The sequence below is a fragment of the Amyelois transitella genome, chromosome 10, assembly GCF_032362555.1.
Source record: "Amyelois transitella isolate CPQ chromosome 10, ilAmyTran1.1, whole genome shotgun sequence".
Taxonomy (NCBI): Eukaryota; Metazoa; Arthropoda; class Insecta; order Lepidoptera; family Pyralidae; genus Amyelois; species Amyelois transitella.
The window spans coordinates 3,318,024-3,333,770 of record NC_083513.1 but is presented as its reverse complement, the minus strand read 5'-3'; positions in this window follow the sequence as shown (position 1 = coordinate 3,333,770).

Genomic DNA, 15,747 nt, shown 5'->3' with positions numbered 1-15,747 from the left:
GTGGTGAGAATGCAACCGGGACTAAAGCAAGGAGGAAGAATGTAGTAGATAAAGTATAATAGAAGTAAAAAATTTAATCCACTAAAGTATAAAAGCATACCTTCAGTACCTACGTTAATACATACTACAAACCTTGAGAGGATAATACTCCTACGAATAATGTCTACATACTTATTGTCATACACTAAGATGGTGTACGACCCAAACACAGTACTTACCGGTATTGTGGCAAGGAAATAATAGCCCTTATTGTTGTATGGACTATGATCCGGGATTATTCGGGCAATTCCCGGGACTATACTCATGTCCCTGGATTTGAAACGTTTATCAGACAACACTCGTTAAGCTGTTAAGCTGCGCTTATGAGCAAATTTGGTCCTTTAATTGGTTTGATGTTTAAGTCGGCTGTGTCTGAAACTTAAGGAATTACAGCTTTACAATACGACATGATTAGGTATTATGAAGCGACATATAATCACGTCTTTATCTCTCACGAGCTAGACAGAGCTAGCGATCTCGAAAAAACTGAAAGACCTCGTTCAGCTGTATGGCCAAATGATGGACCTGAGATTCAAAAAGTGACAGTTTGCTTGCCCATTGCCTGAAAGAAGAATCACCAGTTTATTAGCCATTCTCTTGATTAACTTTTACAATCTGCTCAGGAAGAGAAGCAGATTAAAATGTTATATTATAATACCTTGTTAATGTGCATCGGTGATTATTCTTTTAAACGATTGCTTGACAACCCTTTGTTATCTCTGACATGCATACATATTATGACGTCTATATCCCTTGCGGGGAAGACAGAGCCTTGAAAAGACTGAAAGTCCACGTTGAGCTTGCTAGCCTATTGCCTACAAGAAGAATCCCAAGTTTATTAGCTTATCTTTTAGTCACCTTTTACGACATCCGTGTGAAAGATATGGATGGTCCTACTCTTAAGTGTCGAGAACCATACGGCACTAAAGAATAGAACTCTAATAAAAATTTAATTGTCCCTGAAATTCAATATAAAGCCGTTTCTTTAAACATGGCTTCCGATTATTATCAGAATCGCTTTGTATACCACGTAAGGATTGTTTTAATTTTGCTGAAAAGCTTATTATACTTTTCTCAAATCAAATTATACGGAATTAGCGTAGGTAGTTTTGTACAGAGAAACGTCTGAAACTCATTTAATGCTGATATTCATCAAACTTCTTTATCTTAAATTTCTTTTTTTCAGCATAACGTCCTTATTCCTATCATATTTGATAACGATTACATAAAATGAATTTATTTTATTCACGTAAGCGTAGAATCCGATATCGCATTAATCGATCTGTCTAGACAGGAAATGGAACACGAAATAGAGTGCTTTTGACATAACTCTCAAGGGTGTAAAACAGATAGTAATATTTTTCAGTTACCCTGATGTAACTTTATATTTCTTATTGTAAAGAAACAATTATACAAATATACTCAACCATTTTCGGAAATATATTCAGAAATAACAAAAATTTTTTTTTGGACATTCTAACGGGAGCGGTTTCGCAATCAATCATCATCGATTGTCAGTTCCACCCTCTTTTGATAAGGCACATTTAAGTTCTCTTTAACTCTATCTTTAAGGTTGACCGCAGAGTAAGAGAAGGAGGGAAGATGTCTTGCGGAAGCCTGCAGGCAATCTGGGGAACAAACGACTGACCGTGCTGCCTCCGCCGGGCCCAAGTAACAGGAGCAGGCCAAAAAAACCAAGGCTAGACGGCACAAAAGATGACATGCGCGCCAAGCAAGCTTTTCAGTAGATGGTGTAATAGGACCACGCAAAGATGAGAGAGAGAGATAGAAGAGAAAGAGGGAAGATGAGACATATTTACTATCAACGTTTGTGAATAGGCTCCCAAGACCGTGAACTGACAGAAGTGCAATCCTGTTATATTACAAGTTCAAACCATTCAACTTTCAAACTTTCACGGTTCCAATTCTGAAAATGGTTTGGTTTCGGGCCGACTGAGCAATTGCGGTAACGGCTAAGGTTCATTTGATTTACTTTAGCGGTGCGTCTAACACCGTTGTTGAAGTGTTGCCGCTATGCACTTTGGTGGCAAAAGTTTAGCAACGGTAAACGTGTGATTGTTGTTGTTGTTAACCACGATCCACCCGAGGAGCCACAAACTCAAAAGGAAGTATTTAAACATATAAATCAAAAAGACAATTAAAAGCCTTAATCTATTTTCTCAAATAAATAATGACCATTTCGAAATAACAGTTGTTCTATATTCTGGTCATTAATTTCAAGATAAAAGTTTTTATTCGCTGTTAAACAGACAAATCGGATTTGCAGAGGATTAGAACGTCGCCATAAATCTTATTACGGGATAGAACAGCTATTTGCATGATCCAGATTTAGATGAAAACATAGCCATTTATAGTTAATTATGACGCTACTAAGAACAGTTTTTTCATATTATACTTTTGTTCTTCTTTGCCTTACTGTCTTCTTCTTCCTCACGGTAATTCCGGTTACTCACCTCTCTAGAGAGGGGGGTGCGATTTTCAACTATCATCCAGAATAAGATTAGTCAGGTTTTAACACGAAGCCACTCCCGTCTGACTTACCCAACTATTGCAAGAAACCTAACCTATATACAATCATGGTAAAAGCTAGACTAGATGAATGTGTCTATCCTTTTCACTCTTCTTTTGAATATCGAACATACACACAACATTCATATAATACATCCCTTGCGGGGTAGACAGAGCCAACAGTCTTGAAAGAATGATAGGCCACGTTCAGCTGTTTGGCTTAGTGACAAAATTGATATTCAAATAGTGGCATCTTACTAGCGCAACGCCTAAAACAAAGACCCCAAGTTTATAAGCGTCTTGTCTTTGTTTTAGGCGACTTTTACGTCGTGTCGTGTCTTAAAGAGAGGTTTGAATCTCAACTATAGCATGATAAGAAACGGAACTTTTTTTGAGTCGCCTGGGTCTTGGATGTTTGCACAGTTATTATATATAGTACCGTTGAGTTAGTATTTCGTAACAGGTCTCAAACTGCGAGGCTAACTTTATCTTTGTAATTTTTCTCGGATATCTTTGTTTATTAATAAATGATAAAAAGGCACAACTGCAAATATGCAATATTGTAGAGTTACATTTTCCATTCATTCTCGTCTCCAGGCCTCCCGTTCAATATCACTATTTGCATCTAGTGTCGGCAGAGCGCAAGATATGCATCTCTGTTACAGTTCAGATTGCCTCTTGAATATTCATATGCTAATGCTTAATGGCCAATCAGTGCATGGTGCAGGAATGGTCATAAATATTGTTCAAATAGATGCTGGCCGTAGATAAACGTTACAACTAAAGAACTTTAGTATTATATTTATTTCAAATTAGGAACGAGTTTATTCATAACGTGTTCCGCGTTACACTTTAAAGTAGAACCAGTCGATGTCTTTCCCATACATGTCGTAAAACGCGACAAAGCACATTTGTTTGTTAACATTAGGACAGATTCTCTTTAGCTATAGCTATATATAACGCATACACTTATTAATTTGGGATTATTTTACATGAAAGGCTAGCTTTGTTACTTATTTGAATCTTATCAAATAGTGGGTTTAAATTGAAAAAAATAATGTTTATTGAATTGAGTGACTTTAGTAAATTCTATTGTTAACAATAGCTAAGTTTTCGCACAAATATTATAAAGGCGAATACACGAGCAAAAGGTTACAAAAGCAATAAAACACCAAATAAACGAATTTCAATAACACAATGACACATTCAAAAAGATTTCCTTTTGTGTATTTCATTTTCATATGAATTTAAACGTCAATCAAATTTGTTTTCAGCGGTGTATCAAAATTGTGGTTGGATAGGAAATGCAGTGTATCGATGAATTTATGTCCTGATCGTATTACTGTGTTCACTTGATATTCTGAAGTTAATTATTCAAAGCACTTGTGAAAACATGGCAGGGTTCTCATTGATCGAGTTTGCAAGCGTGCTTAATTTGTCGCTAGAATATCGCGAAGAGTATCTGTGGTCCAGTCGATAAGGTTTAAAAATGTTTGATACGCATATGAAGGAACATATTCGAATTCCACCTCGCCCATGCACCATTGTCTCTTTTCTGAGTTATTTAGTTTGAGTGCTAATTGATGCTTTTACGGCGAAGAAAATAAGAATATATTTATTTAAACTTCATTGCACAAAATATTAATGCATAGCACAATTGGCAGACTTAATGCTAGTAACATTATCTACTAGTCAACCATTGGGTCGAACAGAGAACTTTATGTGGGGTCAAACTAAATAAATATATTTATACCTACACAAATTATAAAATATAATAATTATAATATACATACATAAAAACTACAATAGATAAACAATATACATAAATAAATAGGTGCAGCTATTACCGAAATGAGTGAAAAGCCTTATAGGTATTAAATACCCTCGTGACTTAAGAGACATTTAGACAATTGAATGAGTAGCCATTGGTCCAGTTCGGGACAATCCCTTGCAAAGGTTGCGGATGTCAGATGGAAGTCGCGTAGTGTATTCATGGTATAATGGCAATATGTATGGGTGACAACCTTTATTACACAATCCCATTGTCGAGGCATCCAGCTAAACGTGCCTTTTGATTCTTTCTTTTCCTTGAAACACCATCACTGTAAAATGCTCTTTCAATTTGATTTTAAATTTAATAAAGCATGATCTGTTTATATTTTGTTACAATATCTTCAGAAAATGGTTCTTATTCCTATTAAAAGGGTATTATGGCTATGGCAACCTGTTTCACTCAGTTAAGCTATGACAGAATATGATTGAAGAGATTGCGAGCCCTCGCCGGAATAGTACAGTAAATATTAAGGTTGTTACCAAAAGAGACTCATAAAATTGGTTTATGAAACTACCAGGCTTTCACGGGGCCTTTGCCGCAAAGGGAATTAAAAATTAAAGCAAAATCCGTTCAGTGTTTAGGCTGTATAATAATGGTATTTTAATGACTTTTGTAAATAAAAGAGTACAGATTTAACATTACTTATAGAACTTATCAAAATAGTTTCGATTAAATATCTTAGACCGCATAACGCACCTACAGGACAAATGTCAAACCACTCATCCCAGCAGCGGTTTGGTCTTGCGTTGATACGAGTATCTTAGTCAATCAATCAGTCAATCAATACCAATAATAATGTACGATTCATAACTTAACCTCAAAGAAAACAAGGAAGAAGATATGTTCGTAAGTATTATTTGAGGTTAAGAAATCGGGCAAAGGAGTCACAATACAGCCTCGGTTCTAAGTTAAATAAGCCTTATTGGGTCATCCAAGAGTCACGAGGTGGGTCAAGAGCGGCCGTAAATATAGTCGATGTGGGAATAGCGACAAGAAGCTTAGAATTTTTCATAAGTATATGATTAAAAAAATTTAATTATATATTTAGTATGTAGGTAGGTAGTAACTCCTCCGTTATTGACTGATTGACATAGTACATCGCACAGCCCAAGGTCTAGAAATATTTAAAATTTTACTAGAAAGATCCTTTGATGAATGTGGTCCAGAGGTGCACTAAGAACGACTGTCGATGGTCGAATCGGTTAGGTGCCCGGTTTAAATGCGTGATGCGCAGAAAGGCACAGGTTCAAATACCACCTCAGCTATGTGTACCAATGATTATTTTCAAAGTTATGTACATTAGTTTGAATTCAAACCGACACTGAGGGAAAACATCGTGAGAAAACCTGCACATTCAGGCAACTGGATGTGTAACCATGGATTTAGTCATGTCATCCATTACAGGTTAGGTTCCCCTGCAAAGGTTGCGGAGATCAGATGGTCGTCGCTTTGTGAAAAAAACCTAACTCACCCAATCTAGGATTCATGGTCAAAGGCATACCCCGGGCTCTTCTCCAGAGGTGAGGATGTAGCCGGGAAGCCAGGAGGAAGAAGAATACATATTTTATTTACGAGTATCTCACAATAATATGGATCTAAACTCCTTGGTTAGCAGTTTTGTCGGACTCTTCCGTAAGTATGTGGGATGTATGCTATCTTATAAATAAAAGCCGTCCATTTTATAAGTGATTTTAACATATATTTTTTACAAGAAATTTCTTTACAAATAAGTAGTTCCTTGTACTGAATTTCTATTTATTTTAAGTTTAATTCTTATATTCCTTGATGTACATAAATAAATTTAAAAAAAGAGCACCTACTTTCATTCATCTCACAAATATGGATCTAAACTCCTTGGCTTGCAGTGTTGTCGAACCCTCCAGCACGTATGTGGGGCCAGTATAAGAGGGATAAGTGGTTCCGTCAACGTCCTCTTTTTATTACAACGCTTTGTATTTCTTTATTGACGATTAGAAGATTTATTTCTTCTAGAAATTGTACATATTTTTTTTATTAATTCTCTGTAAATATTATTATGGAGAAAGGTAAAGAGCCTTGATATTCTTGTCTTAAGCGGCAAAGCAACCGTAAGAGATGAATATGTGTACAATAGTGTACATATATATACATATGATAATGTCTTATATCACGGATATACGACATGATTATTAGTAAATTGTGTATGTATTTTAGTACATCCATGGGAAAGACGTCATTCTTTTTTTCATATATTCTCTTTAGGGTTTTTTTCAAACAGGAAAGATCTCGTTTATTTTAATATTCTTACTTACCATCCTTCCTACGACTTCATCGAGCAATAACATTTCGTTAGGATATAAATTATTTTATAACAAATCGACATTTTAATAGTTAGCAAACAAATCAATATTTATCAAGTTTCATCACAAACAACATGAATATTCACGTTTCACAGCCTCCAACAATTATGCCTAAAATGTGCATCCGCACGGACCGTCCCGCCCATTTAGGCATAAACAAAAAGCGGTAATTTCCCTAAATTTATTCAGCGGAAATGTTTACATTCGAACAACAAAAAGGGAAAACTGTCGGTGTGAAACCGAGGACCCCACAATGTATGTTTTTCTAGCTATTAACACGTCTGCGAGTAAAGAATAGGCTGTGAACCGACTATTATACCGTAGTAGGGCATTGTTCTTTATTTTGTTGAATAATATTCTATCTATATCTCTATCAATAGTCTAGATATTTATTTGAGAAGGTATGCCTAACATAAACAATGCCATCGTGGCAAGTGAAGATATTTAGTTTCTGTTTTTATCTTTTCCCTGGTAAAGGGATAACATGTACGTAAATTTATATACACGTATCACATCTTTGTTTTTATTTATTATATTATTTACATATTTATGTCTATCAAGTAAAAAAAAGAATAGAACTGAAACTAAAGAGAAATTTAGTACAAGGGCACTATTTTTAAAGAAAGGCTTTTTTTACGGAGTAGACAGAGCAAATAGTCTCGAAAAGACTTAAAAGCCATGGTCAGCTTGTACGAAAAATTTTACGTAGTTATAGGTATGATGCTCGCAGTTCCAATCCGCGTTGGAAAACAAAAAACAAATGGTAAACCCTTAATAAGATTTGCTTATTTATCAATCAGTTATCTCTCGAACCAATAATTTTATCAATCTCCAAAGCTAAGTGCTTAGTTGAAATAATTTGCTGAAAATAAGCGCGAAATTTACAGCGCCGGGAGTAAGCTCGCAAAATTTATTGTACGCAGCGCAATTCTGGAATTTTAAACAGTGTTCCCGCACTGCGGAGCAAAACTTTATACATTGCGCTCCCAGGCGACGCACTTTTGTTTGCAACTAGATGTCTGTTCTTTAACTCAACCAAAACCACCGATGGCAGTTGCAGATAAATCATAATCCCTCACGGCTAAGTACTAAAATAAAATGCGTCGCATTTTGTGGCGGTTCATTGAATACACTTGCATTCCAATTTTCAACCTTAAGGTTGGTATTGCATAATCTCAGAAGAAATGGCATGTGACATACGGACAGATGAATATGACGAAATTTAAATGGTTCTATTTTTAAATTTTCTATGTAACCTCTAAAAGTGATACGAACTCCTGGTTTTCTTAATGCTTCCTCCTGGCGTTAGTCTCTGTTAGGTACATCCTTACCTCTCTGGTAAGGAGCCCGGAGTGCGGATTTTAAACGTAATCCTGCTTCTGTAGCATGACGCGCGCCACGCTGTTTATATCGCGCAAAAAAAATCGCTGTTTAGCTTTTTATAAAGACGTGAAATGGGACAACGATAGTTTTTCGCGCGTTCCCTGAAACTTAAAATAGGACCAATCCATTTCTTTCTCATGAATGTGGTAAACGGCGACTAAGTGATGGCTGATAAGTTTGGTATTCTTCTTCAGGCGATGGGCTAACAACCTGTCACTATTTGGATCTCAGTAACTTCATAAAGCCTAAGCTAAGCGTGGCCTTTCAGTCTTTGGGATACTGTTGGCTCTGTCTACCCAGTTAGGGGTAAAGACTTGATTATATGTTTGTATGTACGTTCTGAAATGATTCGTTACTAACGTGGCTGTAGGATGGAAAATACTGTTTGTAGGAAGACATACAAAAATGTAATTGGTTTTTTCTTTCATTTGTTCTTACATCTTTACGAGAAGTATAATATTGTAATAATCATAAGCCACAATTTGCTTTGACACCGGTCAACAATAAAGCTAGGGGTTGCCAAATATTGTGTCGGGTAACCGCCGTTTGCCTTTCAGAATGTGGGTAAGACCGAAATCACCAGGAAAAATGTACAGCCGAAAGTGAACCTTAATTTTATTGAAGCAGTAAGCATTTTCGTAAATTAAGTAAATGTTGCATCGCCTGGTTAGCTAAAGGAAAATGGCTTATAACGTATATTTTTTAGTAGCTTGGAAACAGGACATGTTAACTGTGGAAGTTAAAGTCATCTTCACATTTATTTATTTAGAAGGTACATAGATATAACATCCGAGTACTCTTATTACGAGTAACCATATAAAAAATGTACTGTAATCAAATTAAACAGTGTCTTTTGTTCTTGGCAGGTTTCAAAATTATCGAGTTTATTTTTTTGAATTACTTATGTATCTACAGATTTTTGAGTTATAGTAAGGGATCTTCTTTTGTTTGTAGTTTCGCAACTTGCCACGTTATTTTAAGAGGGTTCAATCTGTTCCCAGGTCCCCGAGTAAACCTCGTCGAAACAAATTAAAAACCTGTGTTGACTCAATTATTCGGATAATTACTTTTCGCTTCATTTTCCATCCGAATTAATGGATACCAAATTACAATATTGTTGTTCGAACGATTGGATGCTCTTGAACAAGAGTTTAATCAGTGATCATTGTTTTGGAATTTATTGATTTTAAAGAATATTTTTATGTACCTATACATAAAACCACGCCATGTCCCGGAGTGGTTTGCAGAGACTACATCTTTCCACTTGCCACGATTTCTGCATACTTCCTTTGCTTTATCCACGTTCATAACTCTCTCCAAGCAAGCTCGGCGGTTTCGGCTATTCTTGACCTTATCTTTTGCCATGAGAACTGTTATTTTCTACGTTTAAAAGTTCTTTGGCTGTCTCATAAAAAGGCATAAGAAACGTTGTTTAAATAAAATATCCCGCTATAGATAAATTAGGTATTTTTAAATCTTTTTTCTAAATTTGTCAATCTTGTTGCCTTATTGTTGATTTTACCACATTTTTTGACCAAACATAAATAGGAGAAAAGTTAAGGAAAGAAGATACTTCCTTAACTTTTCTCCTATTTATGTTTGGCCAATAAACATCAATTGTAAATAAATACATTTATTTACTGAAAACGATCCCAAACTTAGATACATTGTTATACTAATTTTAAATACCATAAGGCACTTCTTACAGGAAAACAGCCTAAAGGAAAATGAGCAGAAAAAGTCATTTAATGAGTACATTAGGGCCAATTAGTGGGCACATTCGTATCCGCATCGAATTACAACACGTTAAAAGAACATCAAGGGTTTGCTTATTTATTATAGATACGGATCACTTTGTGAGAGATATGGGGTCCAGAATGGGAGATAATTAAGTAACTATTACCATACGAATTTTGTTCGTAATTTACATACATATTATCACGTAATATCATCACGACTTTATCCCTCGCGGGGTAAACAGAGCCAAAATCTTGAAAATACTGAAAGGCCACGTTCAGCTTCATTGCTCAATGATGGAATAGAGATTTAAATAGTGACAGGAAGAATCCCAAGTTTATGTCTTACCCTTCGTCGCCTTTTACCACATGGAGTGGTTCTAATCTGAAGTGCCGGGAACCACACGACACGTTGAAATGAATTTATTGGTGACTCACATGGTGATACGAACAATGCCTCGAAAACAGGTAGTAAATCTTTATTAAATCGACAAATTACCAATTTTTTTTAAACATTTTTGATCTAAGTAAATAAGAACGCACATAATACTTAGTTTATTTAGCTATACAGAACTTTAATGATTTTTGATTATGATTAAAATTTATCGCAAAAACACCTAACCTAACGTGTAAAGTAACTCTGTCTACAAAAATTACGTTTGAATCCTTCCCCATTTTATAAGCTATAAAATGTTAGTGTTACCTGAAAAACTGCAATGGTCGTATATGGACGCAATCAACATAAACTTTACGAAAATAGGGGTGCCGAAGATTTATGTTTGTTACGCAATTTTATATAGTTGGCATACAAGTGTTTTACTTGCCATCAATGCGGATGTGAATATAAAATTGAATTTCATGGTTTTAAGCTTTAATTTTCTCTGCCCTATAGAAAATTCCCTGTTGCATTATCAGCTGCCACTAAAGTGTGATTCGCCAGTGTGGAGTATGGAAGTGAAAATCTCATCATGAAAAGATTCAAGGGATATGATATCATAGGCATGATTATACAAACATATTGTTAGTTTAATTATATGAAACCACTTTAAATGTAATATTATTAAATGATTTAAAATAAGAGCACACTTATGCAGCCACACAGTATAGCGTTTATTTTAGGAGGGGAAGAAAAGATACAAATGACATTGACACATAGTCACCATAATGGAAGGCGCCAAAATTTAAATATTCAACAGTCCTGCCAAATTTAAGCCTTCCACACGAGCAAAAAAAAAATACAAATTAAAAACTAAAGTTTACATTGAATCAACACCAATATCACTCAATTTTAACATTCCAAGTTTACATCTTAAATTTTGAAATTTTTCTTTGGTGAGAGCTTTAGTTAACAAATCAGCATACTGATTATTGCTAGGTACATAATGCAAATCAATAATATTTTCATTAAATTTATCCTTTATGAAATGATATTTTGTTTCTATGTGTTTACACCTTTTATGAAAATTTACATTTTTGATCACACTAATGGCACTTTGGTTATCTATATTAATACAAACTGATTGTTGATCATATTCACCAAGATCACACAGAAGCTGTTTGACCCACATTGCCTCTTTGGTGGCAGCACAGGCTGCCATGAACTCCGCCTCAGTTGTTGACAGTGCAACTGTATGCTGCCGCTGGCTGGACCATGTCACAGCGGCTCCATTTTTAATGAATACATATCCAGTGGTTGAACGTCTTGTTGTTAAGTCATTAGCATAATCAGCATCACTGTATGCAATCAATTTGGGAGATTCAGATGAACTATAGCATATGCCTAGGTCTCTACTGTTGCTAAGGTATTTAAAAATCTTCTTCACAGCATTCCAATGGGCGTCAGTATAGCAATTAAAGAATCGACTTACCAGGCTCACAGCAAACATTATATCTGGTCTACATATTATAGCAGCATACATCAAGGATCCCACGGCCTCTCTGTATGGTGTATTCCTGTCTGGTTCCTGGTCGCTTTGCTCAAGCTTTGAGTGCGGGTCAACTGGAACACGTTGGAGAGAATGTTTCCTTAAAATCTTTACCTTTTACTTGAGCAAACCCTTTTGCACATAATCTGGATTTGAAGCGTGGACCCGTTGGCTCATTCTTTACTCTGAACACCCACTTGCAGCCGATGACTTTGGCGTGTGGTGGTTTGTTAACCAATGTCCATGTTCCATTCTTTTCATGTGCCTCTAGTTCTTCTTTTATAGACATTTTCCAGTTATCAGCATCTGTGGAGTTAATTGCTTCTTCATAGGTAACAGGTATTTCATCTGGCAGTAGGTATTCATCACAGCAGAGGTATGTTCTTTCAGTTGTTTTATCTTTATTTCTAGGTCTTAAACAAATTTTCTCCTTAGGAGTTTTATCAGCAGTTGTTTTCTCAGGTAAGTAATCACTGTCAGAATCTGATTTACTTTTTACAGTGTTATATGAATTATCAGAATCACTATTTTCTTCAATACTGTCATTTAATTCATTCTCTTTCTCTTTTTCAGATAGTTCCAGTGCAGCATAATCTCTTTTCACCGAGGATTCAAGAAACACAGCATCACGACTTTTTACAATCTTTTTACAGTTTAAGTTTGTGAACCTATATCCCTTCGTGTTTTCACAATAACCTATAAAAATCATTTTCTGTGCTTTAGGGTCCCACTTTTTTCGTTTTTCTTTTGGTAAGTGGACCATGGCTTCACATCCTAACACTTTTAAATTAGACACATTTGGTTTCTGACCATTCCATACTTCCTCAGGTGTTCGGAAGGCTAATGACTTTATTGGAGAGCGATTTGACAGGTAAGCAGCTGTTTTTATGGCCTCAGCCCAATAGAGTTTAGGTAATTTGGCATTTAAAAGCATACACTTGGCTTTTTCTATTAATGTTCTGTTAAGCCTTTCCGCAGCACCATTCTGCTCAGGTGTGTATGGAGTCGTGGTTTGATGGATAATTCCATTTGCTTTCAAATAGTCAGAAAAAGGTTTGTTAACATATTCCAGCCCATTATCAGAACGCAGAACCTTAATCTTACATTCAGACTGTTTCTCAACTTCTAATTGGAATTCTTTAAACTTTTCATACACTTCACTCTTACTATGCAGAGTATAAACAAAAACTTTCTTTGAGTGGTCATCCAGAAATGTTAAAAAATATTTAGCTCCACCTAGTGATGCAGTTTCCATCGGGCCACAGAGATCGGTGTGCACCAGTTCTAAATGTTGTGTAGAATGTGACACTTGACTTTTAAATGGTAGTCTTGACTGCTTACCTTCTTGGCAAGTAATGCATGTTAAATTACTGTTTTTGTTTGATAATTTAATTCCTTCAGTGCACTCAGTCATTTTCTTTAGGCTTTGGAAATTTAAGTGGGCCATTCTTTGATGCCATAAAAAGTTATCATCTTGTTTGACATCAGACATGCATGCATAACTTGTTGTTATGTTAAGTCGGTACATGTTATTAATTTTTCTTGCTGTTGCTACAACATTGTTGTGTTTATTCATAATAATACATCCATCAGAATTAAAGCTTACTTTGCCACCATTTTCAGTAATCTGATATACAGAGATTAAGTTCACTGCCAATTCTGGTACATGTAGGACATTTTGAAACAGAATCCTATTAGACTGACCTTGACCATCTAAAGTTTCAATACTAATTTCACCAGTACTTTTCACAGCTAAAGTCTTGTTGTTAGCCACTTTTATGTTCTGAATTGATGGTGATTTAATATTTTTAAGTAAACGGTGATCTCCTGTCATGTGCATTGTAGCTCCGGAGTCTATGTACCATGCAGAACTATCATTATCAGAAGCAGCGAGGAATGCAGCAGCATATGAACTACTTGAATTTGATGTATTCTTTGATTTCGGATTAGATTTGCATTGCGGACTCTTGTGTCCATATTTATTGCACTGATAGCATCTTGGACCTTTAGTAAACTTCTTTTTCACATTCTGGTAATTTTGAACATTATTCCTTGTGACAAAAGCAGAGTTATTGTTATCAGTTTTCACTTCTTGAAGTAACTTTGACTTAATGGAGTCTGCACTAATCTTCATTTCTGAGCTCTCAATAGCTAGAATCATCGGCTTATAAGTCTCTGGTAGACCGGAGAGCAGCAGTGTCCCAAGCCATTCATCATCTACCTTGAAGCCGATATTTCTTAATTTATGTGTCGTAGACATAATTTTGGTCACATACTCTTCTATATTATGGCTGCCTGAAAGTGTGGTGGTGCAGAGATCACGCAGCAGACCTACTCTGCGTGTAAGCCCCGAATCGTCGAAAGCACGTGTCAGGTTATCCCATACTTCCTTTGCAGTTGTGGCTTCCTGGATATGCACATAATTTACTGGATCGACAAGTAAGATAATTTTCGTTTTCGCTTTTAAGTCTCTCTTTGGATCACCGCAGGTTGATTTCTCAACACAATCCCATAGTTCCTCATGTTGTAGGTACGTCTTTACTGCGAATTGCCATGTGGCATAATTGTCCCGACCAGTCAATTTCTCGATTAGTGCAAGCGGGCTATTTCCAGACATTTTATTTAAGAAAATAAAAACCGGCCACGTTTTCACTTTGTAGGTAGGTTAGGTTGGATTATTTTTACTGACACTACTTTTGCAACTTTGCACAATATTTTATTGTAAGGGCTTAACTGGGCTTATAACCTGTTAGTTTAATTATATGAAACCACTTTAAATGTAATATTATTAAATGATTTAAAATAAGAGCACACTTATGCAGCCACACAGTATAGCGTTTATTTTAGGAGAGGAAGAAAAGATACAAATGACATTGACACATAGTCACCATAATGGAAGGCGCCAAAATTTAAATATTCAACACATATAATAATGTCTATATTCCTTGCGGGGTGGACAGAGCCAACAGTCTTGAATTGTGTTAAACTTGTAAATGTAGAAAATACAGAAAACTTGATTTTTATCGTATGGTTAATTCCCTTATTCGTCCATCATACGTTATAGCTTATCATTTTATAACGGTAAGTAGTTAAATAATATGAGTAAAATTCTTTATTGCAGTGTGTAGCCTTTTTAGGAATAAAAGTAGCCCTAGATGGTCTTATCTCTGTGCCATTAAAATGGGTTACGTAGTTTTGAGTTAATATTTCTCATCAGAGCGTGCCATTTGAACCCACACTGATCTGTCTATCGTAAGCCACATAGCAGGAGACATTTTGTTTTTGAATTTTAAGTACTTGTATTACTTATAAGTTCGTTATTTTGTTCTACAAATATGTATCTACCTACATATATACGAGTACAAGCGGGAGTGGAAATTAGCGTAATTTTCTTTTCACGCGCGTGGGTTCGCGGTCATACCTACTCTACTGAACCTGTTATATTATTATGTAAATGAGAGTAAGTATTATCATATCTATATTCATATTGATTCCAAATTTTCTTTTACCTAGAATAACTGGTAACTAGTTAGACAAGTTCACAAAGACTTAAACACAGTAGCCTACAGATAAGCACGTTCGCAGAACTTCTATAGAAGTACGTACAAAAAGTTATGACTCTTTGAGTACTTTCACTCCAGTTATGCGAGTTTTCGCAAGTCAAACGTTTTGTACCACAGTTACGTAGAATCTTAATCATATCATACAATATTTCTTCTTATTGTTGAAAATGTTTGTTAATAAAAATAGCCTAATTCTTAAGTTTGTTTTTACATGCAGCTTTGTCTGTTTTTTTAGCGTTTTGCAATTTGGCGCCATCTATCTAAGAATACAGGTTTTTCACAAATCTCACGGAAACTAGTTTATACCTGTATGAAAGTACTAATGTCCTTCTCCACATTGGTTTAGTAGATAGCACCTGAAAAGATACAAATAAACTCACTTTCGCATTTATAATACTC